Source organism: Nannospalax galili, unplaced genomic scaffold, assembly GCF_000622305.1.
Source record: "Nannospalax galili isolate Female #2095 unplaced genomic scaffold, S.galili_v1.0 scaffold102, whole genome shotgun sequence".
Taxonomy (NCBI): domain Eukaryota; kingdom Metazoa; phylum Chordata; class Mammalia; order Rodentia; family Spalacidae; genus Nannospalax; species Nannospalax galili.
The window spans coordinates 2,306,156-2,319,515 of record NW_008351958.1 but is presented as its reverse complement, the minus strand read 5'-3'; positions in this window follow the sequence as shown (position 1 = coordinate 2,319,515).

Below are 13,360 nucleotides of genomic sequence, written 5' to 3'. Positions count from 1 at the left end.
AGTTCAATTTCAGTTTAGCCTGATGGCTCCATCAAAGGATTGCAACGATGATGCTCGCAAATTTCAAAGGGGTCTTTACAAGCAGTTTGCTTTTCTGATAATAAATGTTTCAAAGATAGAGGAGGGAGAGCAGGAAGAGGCGGAAGAGTAAGAAAACATCCTCCTCCCATTAAAAGAACAACCGAGTGGAAGAGTGGAACATATCTACCAATTTTAATAGATACCAGGAAGCTAAGTTTGGTTGATGCTTCTGGAAGATGTTAAAAAGTTGCGTTGTATGAAATTCTGAAACAATGAATAAAATATTTTTTAAAAATTATGACTCGGGGCTGAAGAGATGGCTCAGCGGTTAAGAGCACTGATTGCTCTTGCCGAGGACCTGGGTTCAATTCCCAGCACCCACATGGCGGATACGAACCATCTTTAACTCCAGTTCCAGGGGACTCCAAAGCTCTTTTCTGACCTCCTCGGCACTGCACGACACGGGTGCACTCACATATGTGCAGGCAATACACTCATACACATAAAATAAAAATAATATAATAAAATATTAAAAAATTATGACTCAGAAAGTCATTTTAGTTATAGCTAGTAAAAACAGGTAAACTCATTATTTATTTCTCACTTCCAGGAATCTAATATGTGGCTCCTTTTGTTGCAAAGGAGGACCTGGTTGCATCTCCTTTCAGTGGACATTTGCATATGGACCCATCCACTGGGGGTAACCACAGTTTGCATCCCTGTGCATGTTCCTGACCATTTATCTTTCTGTATTCTAGTGATTTTTGAATTATTTTTCTTCTTCCCTCTTCAATAGTGAAAAATTGATCCAGAGAGAATCTTTGAGTACATGACTTTAAAAAGATCCAGAAAGCAATCAGACCAGTGTAATCAGGTAAACACAAGCGGCACAAAGGCTCCAGTTACTCTAAGATCTCAGCCTTCCTCTTGTCAGTGTTATTACTGTTAAGAGAGGGCCCACTTAAAAAGAAAAACAATAATAGAAAGCATAAAGTCAGTGGGTGAGGTAATAAAATGGGGTTTTATATGGGAGAGTTGATCCGAATATGACCCAAACATTGTATGAAATTCTCAGATAATCAATAAAAATATTTTTTAAAAGATGGGGTGTTGCTAATGGACAAGCTACTCAGGAGGCTGAAGCAGGAGGATGAAAAGTTTGAGATCTACCAGAACTACAGAATGAGTCCAAGTCCAGCCTGGGCAACTTAGTGAGACCCTGTCTCAAAATGAAATGTAAGAAGAGTGTGGGATGAGTTGGCAAGATGGCTCAGCAGTTAAAGTCACTTGCCTCCAAGTTGGATGACTTGAGTTCAATCACCAGAGCTCATATTCCTTCAAGATTTTCACTGACCTCCATAGGTGTGCTGTGGCATGCACACACCCACATATATCCAAGCACATGCACACACATAATAAATAAATAAACAAATAAAAAGTAAATGATAGGGCTGAAGATGTGGTAGGCACTTACCTAGCATGCAGGAAGCCCTAGGTTCATCCCCAGTATCTAAAAGCTAACTCTACCTGACTCAACTTTAAGATCCATCATTGCTGGGAAAGGAGGACCTTGGACCAATTTAAAGGTCCAACATCTGATAAAATGCAGTATCTGCATGAACTATTTACTTTCTTAGCAGTGGAAGAGGCAGAGCAGGAGAGTGGGGAGCCGGGAGCAAGAAATTTTGCCTTTTATTTTTCTTTGTTTGTTTTGAGATAGACATGCTTATTGCTGTACTATTTGCAACGGGTAAGATATTGAAGCAGCCTAGATATGCGTCAACAGATGAAAGGATAAAGAAAATGGGATATGTATGTGTGTATGTGTATATAATAGAAATTTTTCCAGCACCGAAGAAAAATTAAATTATATTTTCATGAAAAAGGCTGGATCTAGAGATCATTATGTTAAGCAAAATAAGCCAGAAATAGGAAGACAAAGACTGCTTGCTTTCTCTCATATATGGAATCTAGAGTTCAATTTATATATACCTCATACATGAAAGCAGGAAGGAAACTACAAGAGGGGAGGGAAAATTCTAGAAGGAGGAGGGGAAGGTGATGAGAGGCCACTGGAATGTGAAGCAGAAGGGAGAACTGTTTGGAAGGGAGAAGGGGACCAGCAAGGGATGGGGAGGGTGGACTAGGGTAGGCATGGGAAAGGTGAACAGGAGCAAAGCGGAATGATATATATGTATGAATGTGACCATGAAGCACATTTCTTTGTATGTTAATGAAAAGCTTGATGTCTGTGTATATTTATTTTTGGAATTTGTAAATCCCTTTTAAAGAAGGAGATGGAACATTTTCCTGTTCATGTTAGCTGGTTCCCAGGTCTACGCCTGCACCTCCTGGAGCTACAGTCCTCAGAACCTTATCTGTCCTCTGTGAGGCAGGACAGCCCTCCCCACTGGCTGTTCCATTTTTGTTTTTCAGAACTGGGCTGGCCCAAGGCCTCAGGCTTGCTGGACAAACCCTCTAGCACTGCACCATACCCCAACCCTCACTGACAGTCATGAGAGTGTTAAATGAAGAGTATTTTACTAAGCACTGGCACAATGCTCCATAAACACTAATTTTTAAGCATCAAAATCTTAATTTTCTTCTTATAATAACTGAGAAAGCTTAGGGCTGGAGACATGGCTCAGAGGTTAAGGGCACTGGTTGTTCTTGTAGAGGACTGGAGTTCAAATCCCAGCACCCACAAGACAACTAACAACTGTCCATAACTCCAGTCCTAGGGGATCCTACGCCCTCTTCTGACCACTTTGGGCACTGCATGATGTGAGTGCACTTAAACATATGCAGGCATAATGCTCATACACAGAAAATAAAAATAAATCAAAAAATTTAAATAATTAAGAAAGTTTTGAACCTCATCTGTAGATTTATTCCATTACCTCTTTTGCTGTTTTAATAAGCTAGGTCTTTTGAGCCACACATAATTTTCCTATATTTACCATTCTGGGAGGACTAAGAAGAAATTTTCATTTGGCTTCATCTTACAAGTAAAGATCATAACACTTCTCATCAGAAATTATGCATGAGATTACAAACTCATTTCAGAGGGCAAGAGAGGCCATTGGATGTGATAGAATCCAGAACGTTTGCTGATAAGATGCCAGGTTCCATGTTGCAATCAGCTTCTCAGAAGCTGACCTTAGAGAGTGTTTGGGTGTAGTATCAAAGAATATCCACAGTGATCTGAGGTGGCCATTGAAATACACCTGCTGTCCACAATGCATAGTGAGTCTGGCTTATCAATCAAAATAATAGACCACACAGAATGAAGTCAGAAGAATATAGGAAAATATTGCTACCTTTTGATAAATAAGTTAGATGGTAATAAAATTTTCAAAATACACATTTTTATATATACTTAAAAATATAAAAACATGCCATGCCATTCTTCCTATTAAAATGGCATTTTTATATTTTAATACTAAATATTTAAAAACATTTTTTCATTAAAATATTCATTTATTATTATTTTCAAGATTTATTTGTTTTAATTTTATGTGTATGAGTGCTCACTTGTATGTAAGTATGTGTACCACATGTGTGCCTGGTATCCCAGGAGGCCAAAAGAGAGTGATGGACCCCCTGGAACTAGAGTTACAGAGGTTGTTAGCCACCATGTAGGTGCTGGGCACTGAATCCAGGTCCTCTGCAAGTACTCTTAACCACTAAGCCATAAGTAGTTTGTCTGGTTTTGACTCTAAATTCAGTATATATCAATAGATACAAGCAAAAGCTTTCTTGAGTTTTTAATAATTTTAGAAGTTTACAGAGACTGAAGGTCAATTGAGTTTGAAAATCATAAGCCCAGCTAATTCCAAAAGCCTTATTGTGTTGCAATGTTTCATTTTAAAAAGTAATGTTTGACTTGTTGACCTCAGTTTCATAAAAATTGTTGAACATATTTTGACTTAGAATTATGACAGAAATTTCAACAATTTGTAAAATGGCCCTGAACATCTGTTATTTTGTATTATACATTTATGTGAATAGGGTATTTTCATTATTGATGATTATTAAATCAAAATATTTACCAAATATGAAAAATGTTGAAGATGCTCTGCGTCCTTCAGTATTAAACATTTGGCCAAGATTTAATTCTGTTAAAATAAACAAGTGTATCATCTCTTTAGTATGCAGATCTGCTTTTGTCTTTTTTTTTTTTTTGACAGGGTCTCCCTACTCTCAGCCTGCCAGGAAGTCATTCTGTGGACCAGAATGGCCTCTATCTCACAGAGATGCTCCTCAATCTTCTCCTGGAGGGTTGGTATTAAAGACTTTTGTCACCACACCCAGTCTGCCTTTGTCTTTTAATAAATTATAAACATATATGTATGTCAGGTACTTGTTTAAAAATAAATATTCACCATGTATTATAAGTAAATGTTTGACTTGTTATTTTATATGCTTAAATATATTCATGATTTCTCAAATTTTTCTTGGGATAAAAGGGATCATGAATTGAAAAAATTTAAGAAGCCCCAATATGTTCACTGAAGTGACTTAAATGCCTTGACATGACATTTGAGTGCAAAAAACCCCAAAACAAACAATGATCACAAAACCTAGAGAATTCAAATAGCAGTTCCTAACATAAGGTCCAAGTTATTGAAATGATCCTCAAGGAAACTAGGGAAACTAAGAAATGACACCAACAAGACCAGCAGTTCATGTCAGCTACTGGGTGCTCTGCTGTTCTCTAGCTCCCCTGGGATGTGCCCAGACCTTCTGTCTGCTTCATTCTTTCCAGGAATGATCCCTTTGTTGATACACAAAGGGTCTGGAATGAAAGGAGGAAATGTGAAAACACTGTCACCAGAATTGTTTGTTAACAGGTCCAGGGCTAGAAGTCACAAACTCTGAACTTCCCCCTTGGTATTTGGCCCACCCAATCTGAAGGAACCCAGCTTATAAGCACTCGGTTCAGTGACAGCTCTTTCTATAGCTGCACTCCCTGGGCACTGGCCAAGCTCTTGAGCCTTCTTGAGCTCTGGCCCAAGCTCTTGAGCTGGGGGGGCATTCTGAGAACTTGACCTTGCCTTATGAAAGCTCTCCTTCCTTCCATTTGTTTTCTCACCAAAAACATGGGGTCTGGGCTAAATGCTACACAAGATTCTTTCACTTCTAAAGTGAATGCTTTATTTCTATCCCAGGTATTCTGAGAGGCATCAACTATGTCTCCTGAAGTTGCTTGTTTGTTGTCATACAGGGAGGCTGAAAGCTTGAGGAAAAGGACTGTTCTAGTCTGTCTGGTATTGCTATAACGAAATTCTCAAAACTGAGTCATTCATAAAAAACAGATATTTGTTTCTTACAGAGCTGGAAACTGGAAGTCTCGGGGTAAGAGCCAGCATCTGGTGAAGGGCTTCCTAACGCACCATCTCAAGGTGGAGGAAACAACATTGTGAATCAGCATCCCAAGTCATCCAGCTTATAGCCTCAAACCTTTTATAATTAGCATCAGCCCATTCATCTGGATTGGGCCCTCACGGCTTAAACACCTGCCTCTAAGACCCACCTTTCAACACTGCTGTACTGATGATTAAGTTTCTCACACTTGTAAAACACATTCAAACAATAGTCAACCTATACTGAAATGTTTTAAGTGAGATTCCAACCTCTTAAGTGTCTTTTGATTTGTTGTGTAGAAAATCAGCGACACTTCCATGTGGTTTCATTGTTGACTCTAAACTTTATTCCAGACTCTTCAGTACTGTTCCTTAGGGTACTCCCTCTTGTAAATGTATAAGAGGGCTGCTTGAATAGGCTACAGAAGCCAAGCACCACAGTGATGAGATTTAAAGCAATTTCATTGTACCATAGTTAATCTAGATTGTCAGTTTGATGGAATTTAGACTCACCAAGGAAAGGTACCCCAAGGTCTGTCTCTAAGGTTGTTTCCAGAAAGATTTAATTGAGGAGGGAAGTCTTACCTTAAACGTGGATCCATCATTTTATGGGATTTTCTCTTGGACTGAATGAAAAAGAGAAAGGGAGCTGGGACCAGCATTCATCTCTTTGCTTCCTGACTGCAGACACAATGTGACCAACTACCTCAAGCTCTTGCTGCCTTCCTGATAATGGTAGCCCTTCATCAACTTGCTTTTGCTAAGTATTTTATTAAAGTAATGAACAACATAGCTAATACACATTCTAAGAACAAGTTTTCATTATGTTAAAAAATGTCTAACACAAGATTTTTCTTTCAGACATTTAATAAGCATTCTGTGATTGAGTTTGATTTTCCCCAGAATAAAAATTATAGCAAAAATTATACAATATACAAATGAAACAAGTCCTAGGGAAAAATGTAATTCCTCAGCAACTACTGCCTTTCTTCAACCTTCTGGAACCTGGGACATGCTGAAAAGTCTATTGTTTCAAAAACCTGGTTCTTGCCTTCAGATGGGCTGTTGCTTATTGCTTTCCCACAACCCTTTGCAAGTTCCACCACAATTACTCAAAATGTGCCTCTGGGACACCCAGAATCACACCTTTCAGCGTGTTTTGTATCTCCAGATGTGATTCTGTGCAGTCGGTAGCTCCGGGTGGCTCAGCTTGGCTTGTTCTGTGCAGAATTGAAGGGGGCATGAAAGGGGCAGGCCAGGCAAGGGAAACCAAGGCCCAGGCTGGGATGGTAGTGCTGGCAGCACAGGGAACAGGGTCAGAAGGTGTTTAATAGCTAGAATGAAACCCACCATGCAACTTTATGTTAGTAATTGTGATGAAATCATGGACTGAATGTGGGTAATGAAAGGCCAAAAAGAGATGATGACTGTAAAGTTTCTGATTTAGGCCAGACAGTGAGAAGCAAAAGCATCATGACTCATGGTCACCACTGACATTTTATAAGGGCAAGTTTAAAACAGTGCAGAACCTAGAAAATACATCATGTATTTGGAAACTCTACTGTCCATTGGCTTAAAAATATTCTTTGGACATGTTTAGAGGTGATTAAGCTCTTTAGACTGGAGTACACTGACAACTAGCATCTTTTTTGTTGTTGTTGTCATATGAGTCAGGGTCTCCCTGTAGCCCCAGCTGGCCTGGTACTCACTATGAGACCAGGTTGGCCTTGATCTCACAGAGATCCTCCTGCCTCTGCCTCCTAAGTGCTGGGACTAAATGTGTGCGCTACCACACCTAGCTTGACAACTAACATCTTAAGAGATAGGACCGCACTGCCCAAGACACCAAGCTTAGAGACAAGATTCTTGCCTCAACTATGCATAAGGATGTCCTTTCTCTTTCATCAGATTCTAAACAACTTCGGAGTAGGGATTACCTATTCCCATGTTGCACTTTACAAACTTATAACCTGCTTTATCTTGTGTGAAATAGGTGACCAGGAAGTATCAGAGAAATACGACGCTTGATTTCAGGAAGTTTTTACTACTGCTTAGGCTGCATTTTCTTTCTTGTAAAATGAGGTTGATTTGATTTGATTTATGGAAGTCCATACTCTGGAATCACACGAGGTACAGTTATCACAGACACCCAGAGTAGGGCGTGGTCAGTTGTTATCGCTTGGTATCAGCTCTATTCACCATCTGGCCATTGGAAGAATTCCTTGAATAGAAAAAGAACGTACTGTTTGAGCGCAATAGAAGACAATGTCTTTAAAACCAGAAGAGACATGCGAAGCACTGTGTGAATACAGAGATTTTTCCTTTCAAGACTCTCATCAGGCATACTAGTAGGCATGTGAGTATCTCCATTTGCATACAGGAAAACTGAAGCTCACAAACTTTCAGTAAAGTGCCAAGTGCCACATAGGGGATATACGGTAGAGTCACAGTTTAAATGTGGGTGTCTCTAATTCAGATGGTGACATTTGTCCAGCCCCAGCCTATCACCAAAAGATATCTGACAGGAGCAAAAGAAAGTGGGTGAGAGAATGGTGACCACCCGGGCTGACCTCACCCTACATATTAACTTGAACTTCACCTTAGGTATGAACTCCAAATGGCAGATGAAACACAGGGTTTTAAAGAGTTTAAAATAAGCTAGAGGTGAGGGAAGGGAGCCAGAGCTATCTTCTAGGTAACAATGCCAACCAAGGCCACACAGGCAGAGACATATGTCTATAATCTTTGTACTTTTGTTTCCTCATCATCTTCTGATGCAGATGATCTGAAAGTCACCTGCTTTATATGTGTTGGCTGCAAAGAAGAGTTGCAACTTCACTGGAGACCCTTCACTCTCAGAAGTACACACCCCTGGAGATCCCAGCAGGGAGGCTGGAGGTGCTCAATCTGAAAATCAAAGTAGAGCTGCTGGAAGGGAAACGGAGGTAGGCAGAGCCAGCAAAAGCCATGACTGGGTGCCTATCACATGTCCCCACTGTACCTAGAACAGCCCGTTAATTTTGTATTTAAGTAATTGTTTAAATACATTTCAGATTAAGACAACTTCCTGCTGGTTATTCATTTTCCCCCCATCTTTACAAATAAAACAGAGAAATATGTCTGTGTTGAAACATGGGAATTACAATAGACTTAATGCAGTTTGCCTGAGAAAGAGGCTTAATAACCATCTGGGATTCGAGAGTGGGAATTTACTAATGGGGATGGGGGGGCGCTCTGTGGCCTAGATGTCATAGAATCATGAAGCCGTAGCATTTTAGAGCTAGATGGTGTTTCCTCAACAATTTAATACATGTTCATCAAGGATTCTAAGAATAATGAACAATAAAGACTAATCTATAATTACCTAAGTGTAGTCGTTTATGAAACGATTTGAGATGATTTGAGATTTTGACCCACAAACTATGTAACTACTTGACAAAGGTTTGCAATATGAGCAAGATAAGAAAGCACCACATTGAGCTCCGAGTCATGGTAACCTTTAGAGATGAGAGAGATGTAGTTGGTCTTTGGAAACTGGTCTATGACTTATCATTCTGTCTGGGCCCTTTCTGAAGGCTGGACTTTAATTTTGTCCATCTGGGTCTATAGCTGAACAGTTTCTCTTCCTCTTCCTCCATTCACCTTTCCAGTCTATCCTTCCTAGACCACGTCATAATTCTACTTTATTTACATTCCTAGAACCCTGAATATGAGCTTTGTTTTTAAAAGCTATTAAAAGAATAGATACCAAAGAATGCAAGGTAGCTTGACCTAAGAAAATCAGTATAGTACTTTACATTATAGAATGAACGAAAGACCCTACATGACCATCTTAACTGATATAGCAAAAGCATTTAATGAAGTCTAACACCCTGTCAACTAAATGCACTCAGGAGAATAGGGAACTTCCTCAGTGCCACAAAGGGAATTGCAAAGAACCCACAACTATTATAACATGAAACCAAATGATGAAAGACAGAGATTTCCCCTTAAGACAAGGACAAAAGAAAAGATGCCTGAGTTCACCATGCTACTCAATATTACATCAGAAGCTCTTATACTTATACTTATACTTATACATAGCTGGGTGAACCTTGAAAATATTATGATAAATTATGCTAGCTTCCCATTACTGTAATATACACGTTAACTGACTTACAAAGTTAAAAGTCTTAGTTTGGCTTACAGTTTTGGAGTTTGCAATCCACCACAGCCGGCACTGTTGCTTTGGGGCCTGGGATGAGGCTGTTCATCATTTTAGGGAGAGAGTGGAGGAATCAAACAGTCCACCTAATGGCTGGGATGTGAAGAGGAGGAGAGGAGCTGGGGACACAATATCCCCTTGGCAGGCATATACTCAATAATTGCTGGAAGACTGCTCACTCAGCCCCACCTCTTGAGTTTTCACCACCTTCCACAGGCATCAAAGAAAGGAAAAAAGTGTTAGCAATGGGGCCTTTGGACACATTCCAGATCCAACATAAATAAAAGTCCAGAATCAAAAATGTACATATTTCTTGATTTCACATCTATGAACATCCAGAATAGATAAGTCCACGGGAACAAAACATAGACAGGTTGGTTGCCATGATGAAGGCAGGAGGACATGAAGAGAGGAAGAAACTGCCTGATGGATTAGGGGCTTATCTTGAAAGGATGGAAATAGTTGGGAACCAGAGTTGGATCACTCAATTGTCTCCTCTAAAAAGATTAATTTATAATATCTGAACATCACCTCAGTGATGTGTCAAGTTCAAGAAAATTAAGAGTCCTTTGAAAGCCATCGCCACCACAACACATTAACTGCTTACATGCCTTTAGGTCCTTCTGGAACTCTCTCCTGCTTCAGCACCTGCAGGATACCCCAGGACAAAGGATAGAAGAGATTTAAGCCAGAGTCCCAGGGATCCGACTGCCTGCGGCTCAGCTGCAGTCCCAGTCACTGACACCCGTCATTAGCTCGCCACCTTGTGCTGAGTTCATGAATCGCATGAACTCCACAAGCAGTACCCACTAACCACTCCATTCTGCTTTTTCTTCAAGTCTAAGTGGCAGGGATCAGTGGTCACAAATACAAGAGCTAACAGAGCACACCTTGAAGCCTCAGGCTATTATCACTGACACTGCATTTTATCTCAGATTCTCTAGAAGACAGAACTTGAAGCAGACACCTATGTGCTGACTCCTGAGGGGCACACACCCTCCCACAATTTGAATTAGTTAGGGTTTTCGAGAGGAACAGAACTGACAGGATTAATGCATGAGTTAAAATAATTTATTAATCAGTTTACTTTGAAGTTGTAACAACAGCTGAATCACACCAGTGAGGCTGAAAATCTCCAGATAGTGCTCCATCTTTGAGGCTGGGTGCCTCAGCATCTGGAGCAGTCCCACAGCGGCTGTCTCTCACTGGAGAGGCCAAGACCCCAGGAGTTGCTCGGTCTACAGGGCTGGGTGTCTCAGCAGTCCCAATCTGACACTGAAAAGCTGGAGGATTCCTGAAGAGCCGCTGATCATTAGTTAGAGATGGACCGCCAGGAAACACCGGCTCCGATGTCAGCAAAGGAATCAGTAGCAACAGCAAACAGGCTAGGTCAACTGGGTGAGGAGAGGGAAGGCCAAAGCAGCAAAAGGCAAGTCCAAAAGGCAGCTGGGCCAACAGTTCAGGAACAAGAACGCACACAGAGCCACCGTTTCTTCTGACAATGGGCCATCTGCCACAGCACTTTTGCCATTGCAATTTTTCTACAAAATAGTTCTCCAGAGTTGGCCACTGAGACCCATTTACTAAGGATCCTTGGAAGTACAGTTTGCTCTGGGGCTTTGTCATATGTTCACTTTTCCAAGAACTGTTACAGTTCTGAGAAGTTTGTTTGTTTGTTTGTTTGTTTTTTCTGAAGGAGGTGAAGAGTCAAGGATGGAAAGCCATTTGAACTCGACAAATCCTCTATGAGGTAAGCAGAAAAATGATATAATTGCTCTAACTTTACACAAAAGTCCAACCCAGACCTCTTATTCAGCCTCTGTGTCCTCCTGAAAGTCCCAGTAGAATTCTCTTCTGTGAATTCTGCATTCTAGTCATGTGCAATTTTCCCATGCCTATGTTTTAGAAAACGAGAGCACAGCATGCAATACATGCTCTGATTGCTTTTCTGTTCCCACTCTTCTTTCCAGACAAATTATAATACTATTTCAGAAAACATAGGTAAAGCTGCTAATATATTCCTGTACTTTAAAGGAGAGAGAGAGAGAGAGAGAGAGAGAGGGAGAGAGAGAGGTAAGACAGGGTGAGAATCTGAGGCAGTAAAAATTGCATTGTGCAGGCACATGCATTTGTAATTTGGGTGTAGACTGCCCTCTTGTGGTTAATAATATTATCACAAGTCTAACGGTGTGTTACAAATTGAGTGTAGGGGGTGCTGTTTGTAGGATGGCTATTATTGTCATAAGGAATTTAATTATTTTATTGTCCACTAGCAATCACACATATATGTATACAAATACACAGTTTTAAATCCTATATTAACAAAAATGTACACATAAATTTAAAAAATGTATAGCATTAAAATGGACTAAGGCCTATCTTTTTCTTCTTGCTAATTTCTTAGAAAAAGAACTGTTTCACAAGAACTCTGAGGCTCTTGATTTGAATAATAAATATTCATCTCATTTTTTCTATTGTAATCTAAAATTATATTTTAGAGACTTGAAGCGTTTCTGTAAAAAAAACTAAAAATATCATAAATGGGATTGGCAATTATTTTTATGTTTGCCAAATCAGACATTTAAAAATTAGTTTTCACCAGGCATGGTGACACATCCTTTAATCCCAACACTTGAGAGGCAGAGGTAGGTGGAGCTCTGTGAGATGGAGGCCAGTCGGGTCTACATAGTGAGTTCCAGGCTAGCTGGGGTGATAGGGAGACTCTGTCTTTAAGGGAAAAAAAAAAGCAACAAAATTACTTGCCAGTTATTAGCCTCATTTCATAAAGAGAAAGCATTTTAGCACTTAGCAAATAACATAAGAAAAATGCTACTTCTAAATGAAGAACAAGGCACTCCAAATAAAACCTCCCCGCCTTGTTTTTATGCCTTCTCCCTCCGAGGGACACGAGGAGCTTTCCTTCTGGTTGGCAGTGGCAGCATGTGACCAGTGAAGGCAGACACCTGGTGAATTGAGTTACTCTCCAGAGTAGTTAAAATTAAGGTCTAATTCCCATGTAGTAAAATAGAGAATAAAACTGGGGGGGAGCCGAAAGGTTCCTCCCTTTCTAGAAAAGCCTTGCTTCTCTCTTCTTGAGTCTCTGTTTGTTCAGCCATGGTCCTGGGCAATCCACGTGGGCAAGGCCATCTTTCGTATTGACACAGTCAGGCCAGGAACTGCACCCTGGCCTCCAGGGCAGCACCCTCTTGGTATTTCTGCTCCCTCATGGCTTCTTCCTGTTAATAACTTTTGAGTGGTCACCATCTCTGTTTCTACCCACTCGTCCCCAGTACCATTCTAGTCCCATGAAGTTCATTTGTGGACATGAAGACACCGTTACATTCTTCCTACAGATTTCCTTCAGGCGAGAATTGAGTTTTCGCCTGATCTTCACTGTCATTACACCTACACTCTAGAGTCCCATTTACTCTCCCCTGAGGTGTTGAAGTTTGTGGACTTTACTATCTGAACAGGGACAAGAAAGACATCAGATGACTAGACGCTTCCTGAAACGTCTCTGCTATGATGTTACGACATACATGAATGCATCCCAAGGGTTGTTAAGGTTGACAAGAGCGTTAGTTACTGTTCTCACTGCTGTGACCAAATACCTGACAGAAACAATTTAAGGGAAGACGGGGTTGTTAGGATCACATCGTGGTGAGACAGGCACAGCCACGGTAGCAAATCATGGCTGCTGCAGTGGGAGCATGAAGCTGCCTATTCACCTCTTGGAGGACCTAGAGGCAGAGAAAGTGGAATTCTAGTC